Source organism: Lynx rufus, unplaced genomic scaffold, assembly GCF_022079265.1.
Source record: "Lynx rufus isolate CCGP_SWC_20201006 ecotype Redwood Valley unplaced genomic scaffold, mLynRuf1.p SCAF_6, whole genome shotgun sequence".
Classification (NCBI taxonomy): Eukaryota; Metazoa; Chordata; class Mammalia; order Carnivora; family Felidae; genus Lynx; species Lynx rufus.
In genome coordinates, this window is record NW_025814878.1 from 123261642 (window position 1) to 123279483 (window position 17842).

A 17842-nucleotide genomic window follows, 5' to 3' on the forward strand; every position below is an offset into this window, starting at 1 on the left:
CAAGTGTGACATCAGCACTAATGTGGACTGACCTCTCATATATCACTTAACATGCCCATCTGCACATTTTGCCATCACTACACACACAGTGTGTCTAACAGAAACTCATTCTTCACCCTCACCCCAAATCAGCTTCTCCACTTGATACACTTTCTTCTGTTTATTGTAACATCTAACATTTTCATTTTTTAAAGTTTATTTATTTTGAGAGAGAGAGAGAGAGCGAGCGCACAAGCAGAGGAGGGGCAGAAAGAAAGGGAGAGGAGAGAAGAATCCCAGGCAGGCTCTGCACTGTCAGCACGGAGCCTGACACGGGCTCAAACTCATGAACCACGAGATCATGACCTGAGCTGAAACCAAGAGTTGGACACTTAAACGACTGAGCCACACAGGCTTCCCACAACTAACATTTTCATAACGATCCTGGCTCTGGCATATATTGAGCACTGCTGTATGCCAGACCCTGAGACAGGGAAAGTGGGAACAGGGAGGGCAGGCTCTCATGTAGATTTCTTTTTCTAGAAACTTGATATAATGGAGAAAAATACATTGTTTGTAAAGGTGAAGGGGTAAAGAAGTTGAGGGAAACCTGGTTTGTTTGAAGTGAGGAAGCAGTCAAGGTGGGAAGCATCAGATGCAAGTATCAAAGAGGTTAATGGGAGCATTGCTTGGGAGATAGCCAATGGAATCAGTAGGCAGAAGGAGAAGAGAAGGAAAGGAAGAGCCATAGAGACTCTGAGAGGAGATACGTTGGGTACAAGAACATGAGGTCTGGGTTAATGGAAAAGATGGCATTTTGTTCTTGAAGAGAATATTTTTAAGTTCTCTGAAAATTTTTCTTAGTGTGTCTATCTGTATTAGCAAAATCCTGCTTTCAGCTACTTTTGATAGACTCTTGAACTCTGTTCAAGGCATGAAGGACCATCCAGGGCTAATCTTAGCATGTCGTAGATGCTCACAGTTATTCCTTGAATTTAAGGCTCCATCTGCAAGTACATTTTTGTTGTTGTTCAGGGAAGTCTGCTTTTTTGGTTCTTTTAGCAGTTTGGTTATCTGGAGCTCTGGGGCAGGTAGGGAAGGAATTAATGTCTCTCCCAATGCCACTCATAGCATTTAGGCCATGTTTGAATATCTTTCTTAGCAATGGTATCTGTGTGTGGGGGGCAGTAAGCCACCATGCACTCCCATGAGCAGTCCCCCAGCCTCCTGATGGAGGCTGTCCTCCCCCAGAATTCCTGATGGGCTCAGAGTGCTGCCCCTTTTCCCTCCAGTTGTTTGCCCTGATTAAGAAAGTTCACATATGGGGAATATGGTTCTCACATTTTTCTCTCTTTTCTGTTCCTGCTCTCATTCACCTGCTTAGACCACATCCATTCCTCCTCTTGCATGATAGCATTTCAAGTACTATGAAATTATGTATAAAGCATGTATGCTCTGTGTGTGTGTGTGCGTGAGAGAGAGAGAGAGAGAGAGTGCACGAGAGAGGGAATAGTTTCTACATGTTAAATAATTGCCAATTTAATTCTGGTACTGCTTGAGAATCTTCCAGAGAGTAATAGACCCCTTCTGGGTATTGTTACACCTGTGAGCCCTGAGTAGGGAAAGCTGTGCTTGTGGGTCTGAGTCTGACTCTCTGGGTCCACCTGGTAAGCTCTGGCAAGGAGGTGTCTTTATGTAAAGAAACTAACAAATTCCGTCCCTGAAATTAGCCTGGCCTGGGCCTGGTGTAAGCTAACGGATGGGGACATTCAGTTTTCTGTTTCTCTGTGCATTTTCATCTCCTATATATACTTCTTCCAAAAGAATTTTCTAGAGTTGACCTATATTCTGGCAATGCCATTTTCTTCTTTGGTGGACCTTTATAGTATGCCACAAATTCTATTATCAGAAATAGCTCTGTTTATATGAACCTTCAGATCAAAACCTCTTCCAGAAGAAACACTGTTAGTACAGATGGCTAATTCTTCAAGACAAGGAGCTTACCCCAGCCTCATGTGGTTCCAGTCCCCTTTCTCGGTAGGTGTTTTATGATCACACTTTTGGAAATTGTGCAGGTGTTCACTCTTCTGAGGGCAGGGGACAGGGATGAGTAGCAATGTGTTCGCAGAGCCCTCCATTTATTAGAATATGTGACCCAATTGTGGGTATCTGTTTGGTTTTCCTATAATATTTTCTTTCTATTCTTTTCTTGTTTTCTTTCTTCCTCCTGCACAGCCTTATTCTCAGAGCTCTCCTTGTATTTATCAGGGAGTGTCACCACATCCAACATGTTCTTTCTCCTTGCTTGTTGGCAATGTCATAGTTTTGACTGGGTGACAAAGATTTTCTCCTCTGAGTTTTCCTTTTCCATCTGTGCTGAGCCAGTGATTGTCATATCTCGTCCAACCATCTGTCCTGAGTTTTTGCTATCTTCTTTTGATGTTTCTAGTCAACAGTTTGGAGGAACTTATTATGGTGCCTTATTATTGGCCTGTTGAGGGCCAGCCTGACTTTGTCTATTGTGCTCTGAACTCTTCTCACCAATTACATTTGCTGATACTATAGAATTTGATGACAGCCATCCTAAGACACAGCCATGACCTGTGGTTTTGAATATAAGTAGCCTGATTCTCCCATTTGTGCTGTTGGGGGGCACTGTTGACGGTGCTGGCCATATGTGGGCATGGGGGTGAGGTGGACAAAAGTCCCTGCTCTCCTACAACTTACATTCTCCTCTATGAAGTTTTTAGAACATACTCTTAAAAGACAGAGAAAGAAAAATGGCAGTCTGTTGGATTTTAATACACAGATGAGAGAAAATAGCTACTGGTCAGTCTGTGCTACTGATTTTAAGCAACACAGTTATTGAGTCTGTTTACTCTTTCATCAAAATGGTGCTGATTTTAGGCAAGTTGTGAGACCAATATATACTTAGCAATTCTTTGAGCTACTTGTAGAAAGCGTTCAAATGAATTAAAGGTTACTGTTATTGTAGCTGTAAATAAACCTCCATATGATATGTATATTTGTTCTATTCCACAGTAGATAAAACTATTGAGTAAAGTTGTACAATTTTACTTATCTCTCTCTATATAGCATCTATGTGGAATAATAGTTCTTGTTTCCCTCTCCATTATAAGAACTTTTACTAATGGATCTAGGCATTGCACTTACATTTATATATACAAGAGAGATTTTGACAGTGTATGTAATATATAGCCTAAAATAAATAACTGACAGTCACAGGAATATCATCATGTTTAAGTCCCATGGAGGTAACAAAAGCATCCAAGCCATTTATTCTAAGTTGAAAGTTCTAAGATGTTTAACTCTCGATATTGTGGAGTATATTTACCCCATTTGTGATGTGTCCTTCACAATTGACATGCGCTTAGATGTGAAGAATATTGATGGTTCATTTTAACAGCAATAACTGAGTTATTAAAAACGTAATAAAATTTGAATAAAATATTTTGATGACACATTTAACATATTACACAAACCAAATTCCAGATTTAAGTCAAAGGAGAAGGCATTATGTTTGATTTTAATCCTTAAAAGTTTAAGTATTCCCTAGTTTTTACCATTGCCGTACAGACTGGGAATGATAGACTGCTTATGTAGTTACCAAATTAGGCACTAGTTTGAATTCTTACATTGGGGAAAATCCAGAGGAGCCAGAATGCTATTCTTTTGTGCTTGGGTCCTTTTTAGAAGCTAGTCAGAAAGTGTAAAGTTTTCAAGATCATTATTAAATACAGTTGACCCTTGAATAACATGGATTTGAACTCTGCAAGTCCACTTCTTCATGGATTTCGTACAGTAGTGTATTTTCTCTTTCTTACGATTGTCTTAACATTTGTGTCTCTAACTTGCTTTATTGTAAGAATACAGTATATGATAACATATAACACAAAATGTGTTAATCTACTATGTTATTGGTAAGGTTTCTGGTCAACGACAGACTATTAGTAAAGTTTTGGGGATATCAAAACTCTTACATGGATTTTCTACTTTGTGGAGGTGGGGGGGGGTGGTTGGTGCCACTACATCTCGTGTTGTCCAAGGGGTTAACTAATGGTGTTTTTAATTAATTAATTAATGTACTTACGTATGTATGCATTTATTTATAGGTAACATTTTTTTTTTTAAATTTACATCCAAGTTAGTTTGCATATAGTGGAATAATGATTTCAGGAATAGATTCTAGTGATTCATCCCCTATGTATAAAACCCAGTGCTCATCCTAACAGGTGTCTTCTTTAATGCCCATTGCCCATTCAGCCCATCCCCACACACACAACCCCTCCAGCAACCCTCAGTTTATTCTCTGTATTTGTTCACTATATTATGTTTTGTCCCCCTCTCTGTTTTTGTATTATTTTTGTTTCTCTTCCCTTATGTTCATCTATTTTGTATCTTAAATTCCAGATATGAGTGAAGTCATATGGTATTTGTCTTTCCCTGACTAATTTCTCTTAGCATAATACCCTCTATTTCCCTCCATGTTGTTGCAAATGGCAAGATTTCATTCTTTTTGAATGCCAAGTAATACTGCCTTGTATATATATACCACATCTTCTTTATTCGTTCATCCATCAGTGGACCTTTGGGCTCTTTCCATACTTTGGCTACTGTCAGTAGTGCTGCTATAAACATTGGGGTGCATATGCCCCTTTGAAACAGCACACCTGTATCCTTGGATAAATACCTAATAGTGCAATTGGTGTGTCGTAGGGTAGTTCTATTTTTAACTTTTTGAGGAACATCCATACTGTTTTCCAGAGTGGCTACACCAGTTTGCATTCACACCAGCAGTGCAAAAAAGATCCATCCTCTTTCTCTTCATCTGCTGTTGCCTGAGTTGTTAATTTTAGCCATTCTGACAGGTGTGAGGTGGTATCTCATTGTGGTTTTGATTTGTATTTCCCTGATGATGAGTTCCGTTGAGCATTTTTTCATGTGTCTGTTAGCCATCTGGATGTGTTCTTTGGAGAAGTGTCTATTCATGTCTTTTGCCCATTTCTTCACTGGATTATTTATTTTTTGGGTGTTGAGTTTGATAACTTCTTTATAGATTTTGGATACTAACCCTTTATGTGATATGTCGTTTGCAGATACCTTCTCCCATTCCGTCGGTTGCCTTTCTGTTTTGCTGATTGTTTGCTTTGCTGTGCAGAAGCTTTTTATCTTGATGAGGTCCCATTAATTCATTTTTGCTTTTGTTTCTCTTGTCTCTGGAGCCGTGTTGAGTAAGAAGTTGCTGTGGCTGAGGTCAAAAGAGGTTTTGAGGTCCTCCTCTAGGATTTTGATGGCTTCCTGTCTTATATTCAGGTCTTTCATCCATTTTGAGTTTATTTTTGTGTATGGTGTAAGAAAGTGGTCCAGGTTCATTTTTCTGCAAATCACTGTCCAGTTTGACCAACACCGTTTGCTGAAGAGACTGTCTTTTTCCATTGGATATTCTTTTCTGCTTTGTCAAAGATTAGTTGGCCATACATTTGTGGGCCCATTTCTCGGTTCTCTATTCTGTTCCATTGATCTGAGTATCTGGTTTTGTGCCAATACCATACTGTCTTGATCATGACAGCTTTGTAATACAGCTTGATGTCTGGGATTGTGATGCCTCCAGCTTTTTTTTTTCCCCCAGGATTGCTTTGAGTATTCAGGGTCTTATCTGGTTCCAAATATGTATGGAAATTTGTATGGTTTCAAATTTGTATGGTTCCAAATTTTAGGATTGTTCTAGTTGTGTGAAGAATGCTGGTGTTAATAGGGATTACATTGAATATGTAGATGATTTTGGGTAGTATCGACATTTTAACAATATTCTTTGAATCCAGGAGCATGGAATATTTTTCCATGATTTTGTGTCTTCTTCAATTTCTTTCATAAGTTTTCTATAGTTTTCAGCATATAGATTTTTCACCTGTTTGGTTAGGTTTATTCCTAGATATTTTATGGGTTTTGGTGCAATTGTAAATGGGATCAATTCCTTGACTTCTCTTTCTGTTGCTTCATTATTGGTGTATAGAAATGAATTGATTTTATATTCTGCTACTTTGCTGAATTCATGGGTCAGTTCTAGCAGTTTTTGGTGGAATCTTTTGGGTTTTCCATAGAGTATCATGTCATCTGCGAAGAGTGAAAGTTGACTTTGTCCTTGCCGATTTGGATGTCTTTTATTCCTTTGTGTTGTTTGATTGCTGAGGCTAGCACTTCCAGGACTATTCTGAATAACAGTGGTGAGAGTGGATATCCCTGTTGTGTTCCTGATCTTAGGGGGAAAGCTTTCAGTTTTTCTCCATTGAGGATGATATTAGCAGAGGGTCTTTCATGTATGGCTTTTATGATCTCAAGGTATCATCCTTCTATTCTTACTTTCTTGAGGGTTTTAATCAGGAAAGGATGCTGTATTTTGTCAAATGCTTTCTGTGCCCCTGTTGAGAGGATCATGTGGTTCTTGTCCTTTCTTTTCTTGATGTGATGTATCACATTGATTATTTTGTGGATATTGAACCAGGTATAGATCCCACTTGGTTGTGGTGAATAATTCTTTTAATGTTTTGTTGGATCTGATTGGCTAGTATCTTAAGAATTTTTGCATCCATGTTCATCAGGGAAACTGGTCTGTAGTTCTCCTTTTTAGTGGGGTCTTTGTCTGGTTTTGGAATCAAGGTAACGCTGACTTCATAGAATGAGTTTAGAAGTTTGCCTCCCATTTATGTTTTTTGAAACAGCTTCAAGAGAATAGGTGTTAATTCTTCTTTATATGTTTGGTAGAATTTCTCTGGAAAACCATCTGGTCCTGGACTCTTGTTTTTTGGGAGATTTTTCATTACTGATTTTATTTCTTTACTGTTTATGGGTCTGTTCAAATTTTCTATTTCTTCCTGTTTCAGTTTTGGTAGTGTATATGTTTCTAGGAATTTGTCCATTTTTTCCAGATTGCCCAAGTTATTGGCAAATAATTACTCATAATATTTTCTTATCATTGTTTGTATTGCTGCAGTGTTAGTTGTGAGCTTTCCTCTTTCATTCTTGATTTATTTGGGTCCTTTCGTTTTTCATTTTTATCAAACTGGTAGGGGTTTATCAGTTTTGTTAATTCTTTCAAAGAAGCAGCTCCTGGTTTCATTGATCTGTTCTACTCATGGTTTGTTGTTGTTGTTTTTGTTTTGATAGCTTTGATTTCTGCTCTGATCTTTATTATTTCCCATCTTCTGCTCACGTGGGGTTTTATTTGCTATTATTTTTCCAGCTCTTTTAAGGTGAAAGGTTAGGTTCTGTATCTGAGACCTTTCTTCCTTCCTTATGGGTGGAAGGTGGATTGCTATATACTTCCCTCTTATGACCGCTTTTGCTGTGTCCTAGAGGTTTTGGGTTGTGGTGTTAATGACTTTCATTGGTTTCCATGTGTTTTTAAATTTTTTCTTTAACTTCTTAATTAACCCATTCATTCTTTAGTAGGATGTTCTTTAGTCTCCAAGTATGTGTTGTCTTTCCAAATTATTTCTTGTGGTTTATTTTGAGTTACATTGTGTTGAGGTCTGAAAATATGCATGATATGATCTTGATCTTTTTGTACTTGTTGAGGGCTGATTTGTGTCCCAGTGTATGATCTTTTCTGGAGAATGTTCCATGTGCGCTCAAGAAGAATGTGTATTCTGCTGCTTTAGGATGAAATGTTCTGAATATATGTGTTAAGTCCATCCGGTCCAGTGAGTCATTCAAAGCCATTGTTTCCTTGTTGATTTTCTGCTTAGATGATCTGTCCATTGTTGTAAGTGGGGTGTGAGGCCCCCTACTATTATGGTATTATTGTCAATGAGTTTCTTCATGTTTTTGATTAATTGATTTATATAGGTGTGTGCTCTCACATTGGGGGCATAAATGTTTACAATTGCTAGATCTTCTTGGTGTATAGTCCCCTTCATTATGATATAATGCCTTTCGTTATCTCTTGTTACTGTCTTTATTTTAAAATCTAGATTGTTTGATATAAGTATGGCTACCCCAGCTTTTTGTGGCTGTTAACATGATAGATGCTTCTCCATCTCCTTACTTTCAATCTGAAGGTGTCTTTAGGTCTAAACTTGGTCTCTTGTAAACAGCATATAGATGGATCTTGTTTTTTAATCCCTTCTATCGTGTCTTTTGATTGCAGTGTTTATTCTGTTGACATTTAGAGTGAGATCTGAAAGATATGAATTTATTGTCATTGTGTTGCCTGTACAGTTGGAGTTTCTGGTGGTGTTCTCTGGTCCTTTCTAGTCTTTGTTGCCTTTGGTCTTTTCTTTCTTTTTGTCTCCCCTCAGAGAATCCCCCGTAAAATTTCTTGCAGGGCTGGTTTAGTGGTCACAAACTCCTTTAATTTTTGTTTGGGAGACTCTTTATCTCTCCTTCTATTGTGACTGGTAGCCTAGCTGGATAAAGAATTCTTGGCTGCATATTTTACTGATTCAGCACATTGAATATATCCTGCCACTCCTTTCTGGCTTGCCAAGTTTCTATGGATAAGTCTGCTGTGAATCTGATCTGTCTTCCCTTGTAGGTTAGGGACTTTTTTTCCCTTGCTGCTTTCATGATTCTTTCCTTGCCTGTGTATTTTGTGAATTTGACTATGATACGCCTTGTTGATGGTCGGTTTTTGTTGAATCTAATGGGAGTTCTCTGTGCTTCCTGGATTTTGAGGTCTGTGTCTTTCCTCAGGTTAGGAAAATTTTCCACTATGATTTGCTCACATAAACCTTCTATGCCTTTATCTCTCTCCATCTTCTGGGACCCCTATTTTTTGGATGTTATTCCTTTTTAATGAGTCACTGAGTTCTCTAATTCTTATATTGTGCTCTTTTGTCTTAGTTTCCCTCTTTTTTTCTGCTTCATTATTCTCCATAAGTTTGTCCTCTATATCGCTGATTTGCTGCTCTGCTTCATCCATTCTTGCCACTGTGGCATCTATTGAGATTGCATCTCAGTTATAGCATTTTTAATTTTGTCCTGACTAGATTTTACTTCGTTTATCTCTGCAGATAGGGATTCTATGCTTTTTTTCAACCATAGCTTGTATTCTTATTATCGTGATTCTAAATTCTGGTTCACACATCTTGCTTGTATCTGTGTTGATTAAGTCCCTGGCTGTCATTTCTTCCTGTTCTTAATTTTGGGGTGTGAATTCCTTCACTTTTGTCATTATGAAGGAAGAAAAGGAATTAATAATAAAAAAATTAAAAATTAAAAACAACACAAAAAATAAAGGATGTGATATCTTAGGTGTGTTTTGGTTTGGTTGTTGCAAGAAAGTTCGTAGAAGAGAGAAAAAGGGAAAGAAAACTTAAAAGTAAAAAAAGTAGGAAAACATTTGAAAATTTACAAAAATGAATACTATAAAATATAATAAAATTTAAATGATTAAAGTAAGAAAAAATTATTAAAAAATAAAAACATAGTAGAAAAAAATTTAAAGAAAAATGTTTTTTATAAAACGGAGAATAAAAATAGATTTTTCTCTTTCTGTATTCAAAATAAGAAATGAGAAGAAAAGGAAAAAAATTGAATAGAAGGACCAGTAAACAGAATGAAATATGATTGAAATTACATCCAGTTTCCCCTAGAAGTCAAACTATGAACCACTTTATAGTGTGCAAACTAAACAGGCCTAGAGACTTGTGGTGTTTCTCTATATCATGGTTAGTGCATTTGGACGTGGCTTGGTGTAATGGCACCTTTCTCCCCTAGATGGCATTGTTTAGTTTACTGGTGTGGATTGTTGTGGTTTCTTTATGCGTGTATGCACATGCGTGGGAGAGGTGAAAATGGCACCACCCATCTACCTAGTCTCTAGCATCAGAACTATATGTTCTCCCCGATTGGCAATCAAGCATCACTCTTTGTCTCTGACTTGTGGCCACTCCCTGCTTCTGCATTGTCTGCAACTAAGTTGTCAGCCTTCCAAGTGGCACCTCCCTCCTGAGTTTTATCTCACATGGGGCTGTGTTTCCAAACCCCTCACTTTTGAAGGCCCTGTGGCTTTGACCCATGCAAACCCACTTGACCCTCTTGCCGATCAGTGGTTGGGTGCTGGCTCATCCCTAGGAACATTCATATGACTGCAGTGTTTCAGATGCCCAGTGACTGCGGCTGGTTGCCTGCCCCAGAAAAAGTTTGTGCTGTAGTGTAGCGGTAGCGTTTCAGGGATTATGGTAAAGCACAATACATACCTGGCACGCAGCTTCACCGCCCCCCTCCCATTGTCCTTGTTACAGCGACAGCAAACGTGGCTGTTCTCTGGGGTCCACTGGGACCTCTCCCTGTGGGGAGGCCGCACAGCTTCTACCAATTGTGCTCTCAGCAGGGGAATCGCCTCTTTCCCTGGGCCCAAGGACCCCTTGGACCTTGCTCTCTGCTCTTGGGGTTTTACCCTTTCCAGCAGATCCATCAGATATCGAGCTGTGGAGTTTCAGACTCTGTGCCCCCCCCCCCCCCCCCGTTTATAGTGCCCTGATGGTATTTAAACCCTCTCTTTTCTCCTTTTCTTTTTTGGTCCTTTATGGGTATTTCCACTCTTTCTCTCCAGCTGCTTTTGGGGGGAGTGTTTTTCCTGTACTCTTCGTCCTGTCTCTGTCCTCTCTCTGGAAGCAAAAACAGCTCCCTACTCTCTATGGCTTCTCTCTTCCCCATTTCTCCTCTCCACACCACGTACCTGCTGAGTTCTGTGGCTCAAGTTATGCAGATTGTTGTGTTAATCTTCAGATCGATTTTCTAGGTGTGCAAGTTGGTTTGTTGTTGATCTAGCTGTATTTCAGGTAGGAGAGAAGCAGAAAACTACCATGCTGCTCCACCATGTTGGACCCTCCCCTATAATGGTGTTTATAATGTATGATACTGTTTTGAAAAAAAATTAGAAATAGCTTGCTAAATGTTACATTTCTTAAAGATACAGGAAAATTGAATTTGGATATATCTATGTCATACTTAGAAATCTGGAACTGTTTGAATCTTTTAACACTGTTTTATCTACTTTTCACCAAATTATGGCAAATGACTTTGTGCAGGACAGACAGGGGCAGTAATAGTCCATAAGTTATGCTTTCTTGTATATAGGTTTCTGTAGTCAAGTGGACTTTCTACACAAAGTTGTCACGTTCTGTGGACATAAGATGTGGTATGTCACTGATTGCTATTAAGTTATCACTGGGATTGCAAGTTCCATTGGAGAAAAGAGCATCAAAGTCATTTGGATGTCTTTTATTGACAACTGAAAACGCACATGCAGTGTATTTATTTGCAAACATTTAAAGTTTGAAATCAAGGTTGCCTAGATGAAATAAAATAGTTTTTCTTTTTTTTCTTTTCCCTTAAGTTTATTTTATTTTGAGGGAGACAGAGAGAAGACGTAAGTGGGGGAGGGGCAGAGGGAGAGGGAGAGAGAGAATCCCAAGCAGGCTCCATGCTCTTAGTGCAGAGTCCAATGTGGAGCTCAAAGTCACGAACCAGAAGTTCATGATCTGACCCGAAATCTAGAGTCAGATACTTAATTGAGTGAGCCACCTAGGTGCTCTGAAATAGGAGTTTTTCAAGCAGAATGTTGCTCATGTTGAATGTAGTTCAGTCTTTTCTACTTGGATGACAAAAACTTTAGGCTGACATGTTTTGGTGACCTGTGATTGGTTAATGAGATCCAACTTAGTTGGTGATATCCCCTTTCATCCCCTGGGGGTTGATTAAAGAAATTCTGGAATGGAAGCACTGTGCTAGTCTTACATGGAACATTTCTTTCCACATGGCTCCTCAAGAGCATATGCAATATGGAAGAATCTGTATCCTTCTTGCTTTTTTACATTCCAGAAACAGGTGTAGAAATCTTTGTCGTGTGGTGTGTGTTCACCATTGGGAAAAGAGCTTGATAAGTATTTCCCTGCCAGGTGCCTAGTTATTTTCATAAGTTCATTCCTGTTGATGTGATCTGATATAAGGAACTTAGTTTTATCTAGTATAAGAAACTGCTGCTTAACCTTGATTCTTTCTTTTATCTTTGGAATTTTAGTAGCATGTTGCTTTTGAACAAATTGACCATCTTCTAATCTTTGTTTCAAAAGCCAGTGCTGCATAAAGTGCTTCTCTGAAGGCAGTGTGCCACAGGGCTGGGCGGGAGGTCAGTGATAGTGGTTAGTGGTGCTTCCAGCTTCCCAAACCATTCCATTTGGGGGGAAGAAACCCTTGGACTTTTATAGTTTGTAAGAAAATGAAGTACAAGGTCTCTCATAAAAAATGTCATTTCTTCTGTTGTTCTTAGTGTGCAATTTGCCTTTTATCATTAGAATCAAATTTTGAAAAATTTATTTGGTGAAAAATAAGACTTATGAATGAATATTCATTCATTAATTTTGCAAATATGTAGTAGCTGAACATACAAATTTATAAGATGCATTTCCTTCTTTCAAAGAGTGCTTAGTTTATTGGGAGAGATAAAGTCAACATCTCCAACAAAAACCAGTGATCTATAGGCACATGGTGCTGTGGCTGCAGAATGGAGGGTTACTTTACCTGGAAAAGTCGAGTCAGAAAATCTTTTCACAAGGAAGTTCTCAGAATGCGCAAGAGTTAATCAGGCAGAGAGTGGAAGGGCTTCCCTTGGGTGAGGGAGCTGTGTTTGCATGGATGTGTACTTCTGTCTGGCTGATGCTCTGGGAGAGGTAGTTGATGGCAACACATGGGGTAGGTCAAATATTCAGGAAATAAATTATGAAGATAAAAGACGTCAGATTGTTTGGAAAAGTTTTAGAAGAGTGACCTTATGAGACTTGTATTTTAGGTAATTTTGACAGTAGGCTGGAGAGCTGGTCAGAGCCACATGTGTTGATTGGAGACAGAGAACTGCACTTGTGTATTTTGGTAATGAGAGATGATTTATGTGAGAAATGATGGGAAGACCTGGACTAGCAGTAGTGGAGGAGATTGAAGGGGAGACACAAATCCTAGAGATTGGAGTTTAGAAGCCCATTGACTGCTTGCATATCAGGAATAAAGGACAAGGACTAAAGGATGCCTTCCATTTTTCTGGATTGAATAATCAGGTGGTGGTTGGTAGCATTCACATGTAGGAAGAGCATGAGCTTATATTAGATTTTGGATGTGTTGAGTTTAAGGTGCCTTGGCAACACCCAGGCAGAGAAGTCCTGCGTGTGTAAACTGGAGCTCATGAGGGAGACCAGAGATGGAAATACGGAGATCTGACAGAACTTGACACATAATTGGTAACTGAAGTCAGTGGTATTCAAAAGGGACCAAGAATGGTATGTAGTAGATATAGAAGAGAACAGGGCTGAAGATGGGGTCACTGACTAATAGGGATGATTGGAGGATATGAGTCCTTGAAGGAGATTGAGTAGGAGTGTTCAAAAAGGTAGGAGGAAGGTCAGGAGAAAGGCCAAAAAAACTGAGGGAAGGCATGCTTTGGAAGAGGATGTGACCAGTAATGTCAAATGCTACAGAGACCTCAAGTGAGATAAGCACTGAAAAGTAACTGGATTGAATAACTGGAAGGCCTTTGGAGACACTACTGAAAATATTTCTATTGCAGTGGGACATAGAACCTATAGTTCATTGGGTTGAGGAAATGAAGATAGTATGGACTTAATGTTTAAGCCTCAGTGCCTTCTTAAGAAATAGGGAGATAGACAATGCCAGAGGGGACTTGTAGCTGGATGGGTTTGTGGGTGCTTGTTGTTGTCATGGAAGAAACTTGAGCATTTTTGTATGTTGAAATTAATTAGCCATAATGCTTTGGCCTGCGCAAGCAGAAAGATCCTTTTTCCATTGCAATAGGATACAAGCAAGAAAGATGGATGCCAATGAGGTGAAGATTGAGTGTGTGCTAGGAGAAGAGAAGGTGAGAACTGGAAAGATTATTACTTGGTCATTCTGTACCTCCCCATAAAGAAAGATAAGTTATTTAAAACCAAAAGAAAGCCATGTGGTTTTTATGATGAAGAAACTAGTTTCACTGCATAGAAACTTGGGTGATTTATAAGTCTTTAAACCCCAGTGGAGGAAAAGTTATTACTTAATAATATCATAGACATTCACTTTTATTTAAAGAATCCTGGTAGAAGACAAACTGGAAACTCCATGTGCTGTTTTTTTCTTCTACCAGAGGGTTTACTCAAATTATATTCCTGTCATTGGCATTTTGGAGCTTGAGGACAATAGCACTGTTACAACATGAATTTTTAGAGCCAATTTTGACCACAGTGAAGTGACTTTAAAGGCTGAAGGTCAAGAGTATGATTGATTGGGTGATTACAGTTCCTTTTAAAACAAATTAGAGGTGGCAGGCTTGCCATGGGTGAAAAGTACTGCAAGGAAATGAATCTCATCAGCATTTAAAACTTCTTAGATCATCAAAAAAGAGTTTAACGTTTAAAATATAGATACACACACACACACACACACACACACACACACACACACACGGGAATGACTTGCATTAGTAAGTCTAGCCTGATTTTTCTGTTAAATAATATATAGGCACAAATTGGGTATGTTTTTTATTTTTAATTTAGGGACTGGTACCCTAAATGTTGAATGCATTTATCAGTTCAATTTATTTACCTTCTTTGTCTTTATATTTGGGGTCTTCTCAGTGATTGGATTTGTGGTTAGTCATTTGTGTTTGGGATTCCTGGTTTAGAAGGAGGCAGGGGTACAAGAAGGAATAAGGACTAGCGTTAGGAAACACTTCCTTCCCCAAAGAAGGGACAAAGCATGGAGAAGGATATGTGGGGACGTCTCTCATCATGGAGCAAGATGAGATGGTGGTTTTGGAGAACGAATATTTCTCAGGAAACCAATATGTGTTAGACACCAAGCTATGCACTTTCACGTATGCTACATTCTTACAATTATCTTGGCAAGGTAGATACTGAAATTATTTGTAGTTTCAAAGGAAAAAATAAAAGGAGGTGAGAAGATGCCAGAAAAGAACTTTTAAAAGTAACAAAAAGTAGTGATGATGATGATGATGATGATGATGATGATGACAGTGATTGTTACAGATGAATATTGCTTCAGTGTAGCCAATTGTGGTGCTTTTATTCTGATATTTTAGAGAATGTAGAGTCTTTGGCAGAGTGAAAAAGGTTAATATTGGTTATTAAGCTGGTTATATGAGGGCTAGTTGAACTCTCTACTTTTGTATACTTGGAAGTTTTCATACTGATAGTTTTTTTAAATGATCGAGCAAAGAAGTAAAATAGTCTTGGTTTTGACAGAAAGTGGGAGAACATTTATGAATAGCAGGGAGACTTTCCTTCTTTTTTCTATCAGACATAAGTGACAGCATTAGCCTTTGAACCCATTTTTTGAGGCAGAATTACTGACAATCCATTTAGGAAATGAAGACACTAAAATCAGGTTTTTTTTTTTGTTTTGTTTTGTTTTGTTTTATTTAAATGTGGTCATCTCAGCTTTAGTGTGAAGACTGTGAGGTTAGGTGGTTTCTTCATCTTTATCTGATTGTGTGAAAGTTTTGTCCCAGGGAAGCAGCATTTCTATTACAAGGAAGGCCTGGACTGGAACTGTCTCATTGCAGAAGGTATACAGCTCCAAGGGGGGAGGGGATCAGAATGTAATCAGTGAGCATCTATTTCTGTAGTACACAGTAGTGGGGACTGGAAGGAGCAACAAAAGCAGGAAAGTAAGATAGTAGCTAATATTTATGGAGGGTTTACTCTGTGCTGGGCACTCTCTATACACTTTACTTATATTTAATCTTTACAATGTCTCTAGAAAGTAGGGACTATTCTTTCTTATTTACGTTTATTTTTTTATTGTGGCAAAATGTACAAGACATAAAAATGACTGTCTTAACTATTCTTCAGTGTACAGCTAAGTGGCATTAAGTACATTCACATTGTTGTGTAAACCATCACCCCATCCCTCTCAGAACTTTTTTGTCTTCCTCAGACTGAAACTCTGTACCCATTAAATACTAACTCCTAATTCCTACCTCTGGACCCTCCCCGCCCTGCCTCCCCTTCCCTCCTCTGCCAAGCCCCTGGCTACCACCATTCTGCTTTCTGTCTCTATCAATTTGACTATTCTAGGGACCTCACATAAGTGGAATCATACAATATGTGTCAATTTGTGACTGGCATATTTCAGCATAACATCCTCAGCGTTCATCCATGTTATAGCCTGTGTCAGTTTCCTTCTTTGTTAAGGCTGAGCTGTATTCCATTGTACGCATGTGCCACATTTTGTGCAATTATATGTCCATGTCCTCTTGGGTTGCTTCTACCTTTTGGCCCATGTGAATATGCTGCTATGAACATGGGTGTAGAAATATGTTTGAAATCTTGCTTTCAGTTCTTTTGGGCATATAGCCAGAGGTAGAATTGCTGGCTCATATGGTAATTCTATGTTTAATATTTTTAGGGACCGCCATACTACTTTCTACAGTGGCCTCACCAGTTTGCATTTCCATCAGTGGTGTGCCAGGCTTCCTATTTCTCCAGATCGCAGGTAGGTATTATACTTATTTTAGTATTACAGAGGAGGAAGAGAAGTGCAAAGGTTGAATGGGCTCACACAGCTAACATGTGCAGATCTGAGTTGAACCCTGTAGTCCAACTCAGAACCTTTGTTATCCAGGTAAGATGGGGCCCAGAGAGGCTCAGAGACATGATTAAGGGCACTATGCCTAATAGAGTATCCAAACCTGGATTCAGACCCAGGCAGTTAAGCACTGTTAGATTTAGTGGTTGGTTTTTCTTTTCTTTTTCCTTGTTTTGTTAAAAATGGTCTTTAAAAAAATTTCACATTTTGTAGAACGATACTAATTTTTGAATATCTCTAAATAGTTTTTTTCTGCCATTCTAAATTTATACTTTAAACTGTTATTTAAAATAACCATCTTAAGAGATGTATGTGGTATGTTCTGTTTTCTTTTTATTCGGATTTCTTGGGCAATATTTTGCCTTTAAATGTTTTGAATAAATATGAAATGATTTTGGTGGAATTTTTTATACATCTTCACTCTGCCTCCTCCTGCCAGAAAGTTTGCCTTCAAATAAAACCAAGCAAAATTATCTCAAGCCAGATTTAAATTGGGGGAAACGACGAGGGTATGACAGTGAAATTTCCAGCTTTCTCACCAGAGGAGCTAGGAAGTGTACTTATTTTTTTAATCCCCCTGTGTGTTTTGCTAAGAGGTGTGCATTCTCCCTCAGAGAGTAGTCATCTAAGGGGGTGTTGTGGCATTCTGAAAATAGTGCCCTTCCTTGGTAATGCTGGCTCAGGGTGGCCTATCTCCAGAACCTCTCCTGCCACTGCCAGGGAGGCCTCCTGTGAAAACAACAGATCTAGGGGCCTCTTTGACCCTGTTCATCTAGGCAGGCCATCTGGGTGGGTGACTTCTGTGCTTCATTTTAAGACTGGGTGGCTGGGTGTGCATGGCCTTAAGTGCCCTCCCAGGTTTGGGGGTAATGGATTGTATAGTATAGCATTATACCGGGTGTTGGCTTTAGATAGAGACTCCTGGTCCCCTTGTATCAAGGGTCCACCATCGGCGAAGATGAACAGTCTGATCTGGAAGGTATCTTTAGAATAGTCACTAATTCAGTGGTTCCTGACCTTGGTTGTACACTGCACTCCACCTGGGGAGCTTGAAAAAATGATGATGCCTTAAAAAAAAAAAAAAAAAAAAGGAAAAAAAAGAAGAAAAAATGAGGCCTGAGGCCCACTTCAGAGATTCTGATCTAACTCGTCTGGTGGGTGCCCTGGCCATTGGGATTTGTGAAAACTCTCTACGGATAATTCTAATGTATGGTTAAAGTATAGGATTGTTGTTCTGATTTCTCTT

At 38.9% G+C, this 17842-nt stretch overlaps 1 protein-coding gene across 4 annotated transcripts in view; it reads left to right on the forward strand.

The window, feature by feature from the left end:
* The window catches only part of FARS2 (phenylalanyl-tRNA synthetase 2, mitochondrial), a 532084-nt gene that overhangs the window by 34952 nt on the left and 479290 nt on the right, over positions 1–17842 (forward strand). For all 4 annotated transcript variants that reach the window (XM_047101724.1, XM_047101725.1, XM_047101726.1 and 1 more), the window contains exon 2: positions 16417–16503. The gene's annotated coding sequence lies outside the window, so the exon portion shown is untranslated. The remainder of the gene's footprint in view (positions 1–16416; positions 16504–17842) is intronic.